Genomic DNA, 7345 nt, shown 5'->3' on the forward strand with positions numbered 1-7345 from the left:
CCCTTCTCCCTCTGTGGCCCAGATGGCCGTGCGGGCTCAGTCCGGTGCTGGGGTCCCAGCACCACGTCCCTGGGCCAGCAGCCCGGTCAGCGTCACCTGGGAGCTCCTTAGCACAGCAGACCCAGAGCCTCTGGACCAGCAGCTACCAGCGGTCGGTTTTAATAAGCTCTCCGGTGACTGGGTCACCAGGAAACTTGCTGCCCATGCTCTTCTGCTTTGAGTGCCTGGGCCCCCTGCCCCACTCTGCTGTGGGTTCCCTCCGAGGTGGGCTATACCTCCCCCCGCTGCCGTAACCCTGCTGCTTCACAGAAACATGTCCTGAGGAGGACTTTGCAGACCCTGTGTAACAAACAGCAGAGGAGGCCCTGCTCTCCCCACCCACCATCTGGCTCTGGCCACCACACCAGCCTCCAGTGTGTCTCCACCAAAGTCAGTCTGCACAGCCTGCCCGTGTGTACATCACAGAGCACCACCCTGCCACAGAACTGGTTCCTAATTTAGCATCACGTACCTCCATTTCAGAAGGCACTTACAGGTGAGAGAGATGTGTTTACTTCAGAGTCAAGTCTGAGAACACCTCCTGCTTTCAAAGAGTGAGCGAGCACGGTCCCATCTGTCTTGCTGGCTCCCCACCCTGAGGGCTGTGAGTGCCCAGACCCGCAGCTGCCCTGGCCCGAGGCCTGACCTCGGCCCCCAACTGTGGTCCTGATCTGCCCGTTGATCCGAGGTTGGGATCAGGTTTGTTTTTTTCTCTGAAAAGTCACATTCCTTGCTCATGCCTTTGAGGGACTGTCTGCAGCTCATGAGCACTGGTCACTTCGAGGCAGACTGGAGGGGGGTGGCCAGTTCCCACATGCTGGCCAGCCACTGTCCTATGCAGCTGCACCATGACGCCTCAGTCTGACCCGCTAGTTGCTCCTGAGCCCTTTCTTCCAGGATGGTCTCTAATGTGCAGGCAGGTCCTCGTGAATGAGCCAGTTCAGCCGGTTGAACTCCCTCTGGGGAGGGAGCTAGGATGAAGCCAAAGAACTGGTTAAAATCCCAGGGTCGGAGGGCCGGGAGATGCGTGGTGATCCGGTCCTCCCCAAGGACACCTCACACTGCACTGAATCAGCTGTGTGACGGGAATGAGGCCGCCCGTGTAAGCGACTGGCAAGGCCTGGTCAGAAGTTTGCTGTGCACTGCGCCCCTGGGGCTGTTCTCTGACACCCCTGGTGAGCTGACCAGTGACCACACTGCAGCGATGGTCATGGGCTTTCCTCACATACAGCAGCTGAGACTGCAGGCTCTGCAGATGGCCCCAGATAGCGTCCTGGCCAGGCTTCCCAAGGCACCTCGAAATAGCCCCAGATTTCCGTGAACACCCCGAGGGGGGTGGGACGTTTCTGCCTTTTTTCTCTTTGACACAGTGCCTTGAATAAACTGCTCTGCAGCCAAATGTGGGATCTCAGAAACCAGATAAGCACTGGGTACAGCCAGTACCCAAACCAGGCCTCCTCCTGGGCCCATCTTTCCAAGCTTTCTCGAAGCAGCCAGAGTGAGAGTTCCTCGCTCATTTCTGCACCTTCCCACACAAACTGCCCCTTTGGCTCTGTCTGTGGGAGCTGGAGACCGCTCCAAGCCTGATACCGAAACGGCTGCTGAGTGTGTGCCCCTCTACTGTCTATTCCTGCAAGGCTGCAGCTGACCCCAACCACCCTCCGTAATATGTCCTCCTGATGACCTGGTGCCCTCCTGACATGGCCACATGCCCCTTCGGCCACCTCAGTAGGCTGAGCTCGAGCCAGTTGTGTCCAAGGTCCAGGGCTCTGCCTTAGCCCTCCCTGCCATAGACAAGCGCCTGACAAGACTCACTGTGACTTCTCCCTCCACTCACTCACCTCCCAGTCATCCCTCAGTGCCCCGGAACTGTCCTGGCGAAGGTGACCGCCGACCTCACTATTAAATCCTGTGGGCATTTCCCAGCCCCTCCGTGGCCTCTGTGCCTCCGTCACCTTTCCTGGAACCAGACACCTTGTCTCTCTGTCACTCACCATGTCTGCCCGCTCCTTAGCGTTCACCTCCTCACCTGCTCCTGGGCTGTCAGTTCCCCTCAGGGAGGTCCCCACACCCCTGCCTCTGCTGGCTTCCTACTCTTCCCGGAGTTTCCAGCTCGTTTCCAACTCTCCACCTGGTGGTCATCTCCTGAGCTCCAGACCCGAACCTCCAGTCGTCTCCCAGACACTGTCTTTGTTCAGAAAGAGCATGGCATACTGGGGTCTCAACCCCAATGACAGACCCGAGTTGAGGTCCCTCAAAATGAACATGCTGTAGGCAGTGACATCTGTTACCCTGACCGAATCCTGGAGGTCACGTGAGACTCTTCTGGCCCCTACCTTGCTGTGGCCCCAGCCACCCCTCCTGTCGATCACTGCTGATCCCAGCCTGGCAGCTGAGAGCACGGGCTTTGTGTCCTACCAGCCTAGGCGCAGACAGTGGCCCTGTCACGGACGGACAGTGGGCACGAATCAGCCTCTCGGTGCTTCATTTACTCTGGAATAAGGATGATGTTGCAGAGTCGTTAAAGAGATGGAGTGAGATTGTATGTGACACAGTTAGCGCAGTGGCTGGTGGTACTCACTGAATCCTGTTCTCTGCCACCACCGCCCTTCCCACCTGGGTGGCGGCGACAGCCTCCAGAGTGACCTTCCCTTCCACCTTCCTCTGCCCAGTGGCTCTCAAACATTTTCGAGACCAGCATTCCCTGGGAACTCCTAACCAATGCACATTCTGATTCAGACCTACTGAGTTAGAAATGGGGTGCACCCAACGATCCATTTTGATAAAACTTTCCCCATGATGGACTCATGTCACGCTCCGTGCTCCCTGCTCTCCCTGACCCTCCAAGCTCCTCCTGGTGGCCTCTGCACCATCGATGATGTCACCCTGGACCCCAGCACACAAATCCATCTCCACTCAGCCACTGGAACAGCTGGGCAGCCCCACTGGGCTACACACTGCTTCCCCACCACTCCGCAAGACCCCTCGGCGTCCCGCTTCCAACCCCACAGCTCACCCCAAGCGGCACTCCCTGGCCAACTGACGTACCCTCCTGGGTACCCTCTGGGCCTTCCCTCCTTGGGAAGGGCCCTGTGGGCCCTTGATTTTGCAGCAGCACCCAGGCCTCTGTGGATGGGTGTGCTCCCTAAAATTCCTGAGCCCACAGACCAGGCCATCCCCTCCCCAACGCCTGGCAGTTGGTGCTCTTTGAATGAACAAACGCTTGTTCCCAGGCTTTCTTCTGTTGCCCCAGCAGCCGTATTTAACATCTTGCCCTCACCTTGTGTCTGTTTTTTGAATCAGGGCCCATGCGTCACCCCAGGGAAGTCTACACCCTGGCTGCTGGCGGTCTGTAAGTTAGGGCCTTTCCCCCTGCCTCCCTCTCTCAGGACGTGGAAGTTGGGAAGTAGAGTGTATTAAGAATGGGTCACTCATGGAATTAGAATGGCAGGCGATGGCAGAAGGTGAAGAAGAGGAGGAGATCTACAGAAAGACAGACACCGAGAGGGACATCAGTCCTTGGACCTGCCTGGGTTCCAGAGCTTCTGAATCCCTGCCTGGGCCTCAAACGGTCTCACAGAAAACCCTCCCCAACCTCATCTGTCCCCCAACTACACTGGGATCTGCTAGAAAGTTGATTGATTAGTACTCTCCTTCTTCATAGAACTCACAATCATAACATTTACCACCCAACTATGTACTTAATTTAATATCCTTGTTTCCCTTCCAACCCTGTAAGCTCCAGGAAGTCCGGCAGCCTATCTGTCCTTTCCTCTCTTGCCCCAGCTCACTACCCCACCAAGAGGACCGGCAGTCAGTCCCGGGCCGTCCTCCCTGTGTGCGGAGAGCAGCCGGCTCTGGTGAAGATGGTGCTGCAGGAAGATCCTGAACTCACCTCCTCCCACAGACGCTGAATCGACAGCTACCTCTGGGAGAATTTCCTCTAGAAAAAAACCTAAAATCTAGCTGAGCCACTCCTACACATCAGGCAAATAAAAAAAAAGCCCACATTGACGCAGGTAGGAAAGGCTGAGATGAAGTCCTGCCATAAACCTACCCCTGGCGCAGTGACCCACCATTGGCTGGGCAGCCAGGCAGCAGGGATGGGGTGTGTGCACCCCCATCTCTGAGCTCTCCAAGAAGCAAAGCATTTGAACCCCACATCGGGCATCCCAGTTTTGAAGACCTGCCTCTGACGGGTGAGTCCCTAAAGCATCCAGCTTTGCAAACCCAGGGGCTCAGGCACACAGGCGTCCGAGGGCACGAGCTCAGACCCTCTCACTCAGCAGAGACCCGCAGAGGGGCCTGGACTTGACCAGAAACAGGCGTACTTGTTTATCTTAATTAACGCATCAGCCACGGGGCAGGAGCCTTATGGAACACACTCAGAGGCCTACCAGGGTGCTCTCCAGGGACAGAGACTGGTGCACACTGTCCCCACCCCCCTCCTCACTCTGGCCATCTCTGCAGTCCACCCTCTGTGTTGCTCTAGGTCACCAGTAGCGCCTGGAAAGGAGCTTGGATCCTTCCGCTGGCCCGGACTTCTCTAGCTGCTGCCCCGGGCACACGTCTAGATCACCTGGCTCTGGTGGTCATGGGGCTTATGCTCAAGGGTTCCACAGGACTGGAAGCAAAGGAGGAGTCCATCCATGGCTGCTACCCTCAGGGCTCTGCAAGAGGCAGCAGTCGGAGGAGCCCAGTCTTTCTATAAAAGAGGTCCATTTATGAGCTTCTCTTCATCTCCGTGGCCTGAGGGGCAGATTTCTAAGGAAAGGTAGCTAACAGTCTATAGTAATCCTTTCCAGAGCCCTCAGAAGGTAGAAGGCGGGCACTGTGTTTGCACCCTCCTCTGACACACCCTGAAGTACCAGCATCTCCCAGAGGGGGGATTCCCACACATCTGGTTCCCCAGGGGACACCCTTGGTGGAGTACACACAGGACATTCTCCAGAACGGGTCACGTGTTAGACCACAAAGCGAGTCCTAGTAAATGAAGAAGACTGAGATTTCATGCACTTTTTTTCTGACCACAATGATATGAAACTAGAAGTCAAGTACAAGAAGGAAACTAGAAAATTCACAACTATTTGGAGACTAAACAACATGCTGCTGAATGATCAGTGGGACAAAGGAAAAATCAAGAGAGAAATTTAAAAATACCTTGAGACAAACGGAAACGGAAATGCACACAGCAAAACTTGTGAGATGCAACGAGAGCAGTTCTAAGAGGAAGTTGACAGCAGCCAATGCCTACATCAAAAAACAAGAAAAATCTCAAATAAACAATATACCTTTACACCTCGAGGAACTAGAAAAAGAACACATAAAGCCAAAAGTTAATAGAAGGAAGGAAAAGACAGAAACTGAAGCAGAAATAAATGAAATAGAGACTAAAAAAAAAAATAAAAAAGATGAATGAAGCTAAGAGCTGGTTCTTTGAAAAGATAAACAATTTGCAAATGTTTAGCTAGGGGCATCAAGAAAAACAGAGGCCTGAAATACAGTCAGAAGTGAAAGAGGAAATGTCAAAAGACTTGTGTGCTAAAAACTGTTAAGACTGTGATGAAAGAAATTGAAGAAATGAATAAATGGAAAGATATTCCATGCTCCTGGATTGTAAAATTAATATTGTTAACATTTCCATAGTACCCAAAGCACTCTACAGAGTCAATGCGATCCCTATCGAAATTCCAATTTCACAGAACTACATTTTTCACAGAACTACAACAACAAAAAATCCTAAAACTTGTATGGGGCAAAAAAGACCCTGAAAAGCCAAAGCATTCTTGAGAAAGAAAAACAAAGCTGGTGGCATTGGGCAGCCTGACCTCAAACTATATTACAAAGATATAGTAATCAAAACAGTGTGGTACTGGCATAAAAAGAGATACACAAAATAAATGTAACAAAATACACCAAGAATACATCCATGTATATGTGGCCAATTAATTTATGACAACGGAGGAATAAAATATACAATGGGGAAAAGACAGTCTCTTTAATAAATGGTGTTGGTAAAACTAGGCAGCTACACCCAAAATAATGAAACTGGGCAACTATTATATACTGTACATAAAATTAACTCAGAATGAATTAAAGACTTGAACATAGGACCTAAAACCATAGAACTCCTAGAAGAAAACAGGTGGTAAGCTCTGTGACATCAGTCTTGGTGATGATTTTTTGGGGGGGATTTGACATCAAAACTAAAGGCAACAAAAGTACAAATAAACAAGTGGAACTACATGAAACTAAAAAGCCTTTGCCCAGCAAACAAAACCATCAACAAAAAGAAAAGGCCACCTACCAAATGGGAGGAAAAAATCGCAAATTATTTCTCTGACAAGAGCTTACTGTCCAAACTCCTAAACACCCCATACAACTTAAGAGCAAACACAAACAATCCAATTTAAAACTGGGCAGAGTGTCTGAACAGGCATTTTCTAAAGAAGGCATACAGATGGCCAGTGGGTGCGTGGGAAGGTGCTCGATCTCAATAATTGCCAGTGAAATGCAAATCAAAGGTGCAATGAGATATCAGCTCACACCTGTTAGAATGGCTCTCATAAAAGACCGGAAATGCATACTGGCGAGGACCTGAAGCAAAGGGAGCCACTGTGAATTGCGGGGAATGTAAATTGGTGCAGCCATTATAGAAAACAGTATGGAGGGTCCTCAAAAAATTTAAAATGGAACTATCATATGATCCATTAATTACACTTCTACCTCTTTATCTAAAGAACATGAAAACACTAACTTGAAAAAATACCTGCACCCATGTTCATTGCAGCATCATTTACAAGAGCCAAGATATGGAAACACCTTAAGTGTACACACACACAGAGGAATATTATTCAGTCATAAAAGAGAAGGAAATCTTGCCATTTCCAACAACACGAATTGGCCTGGAGGTACAATGTTAAGTGAAATAAGTCACAGGATAGATATTGTAGGATCTCACTTACATGCAGACTCCAAAACAAACAACCCCCCAAAACTGAGCTCAGAGACAGAGAATAGATTAGCAGTTGCCAGAGGCAATGGTGGCGGTAGGGGTGAGCAAATGGGTGAAGGGATCAAAAGGTACAAAGTTCCAGTTATAAAACAAGTCACAGTGGGTAATATACAGCATGGTGACTACAGGGGGGACCCCAAAAGAACCGGAATTATCTTCTGTAGTGTGGGCCCCTTGTAGTACAGGATTCCCCCCCCATTAGGTGAGTGTTCTAGAAACCCATCTGCATCAGTGTACCAGCGGGTGTTGTTGTGAGAGGCTGTGTTTGGCTTCAGTTAATTTTTTTTGAAG

Source organism: Sturnira hondurensis, unplaced genomic scaffold (genome assembly GCF_014824575.4).
Source record: "Sturnira hondurensis isolate 20B ecotype Veracruz unplaced genomic scaffold, ASM1482457v3 Scaffold0024822, whole genome shotgun sequence".
Lineage (NCBI taxonomy): Eukaryota > Metazoa > Chordata > Mammalia > Chiroptera > Phyllostomidae > Sturnira > Sturnira hondurensis.